Below are 838 nucleotides of genomic sequence, written 5' to 3' on the forward strand. Positions count from 1 at the left end.
CGACAATGATAGTGATACAGTCTGGAAAAAATAAACAATTTTCCTTCGTCTTTCTCACAGAAGTCATTCTGTTGAATATTTATAAATAAATATTTTAGGGGAATATTTTAGGGGAGAGAGACAGGTTGCCCGGGCATCCGTCTGATACAGAATATTTAAATCCCTTTTAAAGATGTTATCAGGTTTTGCAATAAAGGATAATTGTTCATATGAGAAGAAACGCAATAGCCGTTGTAATCCCTTTCGTACTTTGTGTGCACGTTAATGCTTGGATAATGATCTAAAACAGCTGGTGTGTTTATGAACAGGCGAGCGGTATGACGTCCAGATATGTGTGAAGTCATGACTCATGCTGACGTCATTTGGATACGATGCTAGAGGCTATTCTTGGCAGAAACAGTAGGTGAGAGCAGCATCCAGACATTAAAAAAAAAAAAACTGTAGTAAACGAGTCGGTTTTGTTGCCGAGTGTTGCAGAGGCACCTTAGAGGAGTTTCCCCTACACTTCAAAGAAAACGGAGTTCGAGTTTTATACATCTACAGATAGAATTATACCGGATATCCGTCCTTATTTTCTTAAAAAATAAATAATAAAATGATTGTCTTCGTTTATAAATCTACACATTCATAAGTTTGCGGATGTGGGTGTGTCCGTACGTTGTTTTTGTGTTCACTTTTTTTTTATGATAATTCACATGAAGACCACAATAATCCCTGATCAGCCTCTGTCGCGTGCAGATGACTCGGGATGTTGACTGGGATGCCAAAACGGACTCGTGCTGAAAGCTGATCGAATGCGGCCTTTGGGATTTTATTACAAAGAGCTGATGACTTCACT

This window comes from Penaeus monodon, chromosome 20 (genome assembly GCF_015228065.2).
Source record: "Penaeus monodon isolate SGIC_2016 chromosome 20, NSTDA_Pmon_1, whole genome shotgun sequence".
NCBI classification, from domain to species: Eukaryota; Metazoa; Arthropoda; class Malacostraca; order Decapoda; family Penaeidae; genus Penaeus; species Penaeus monodon.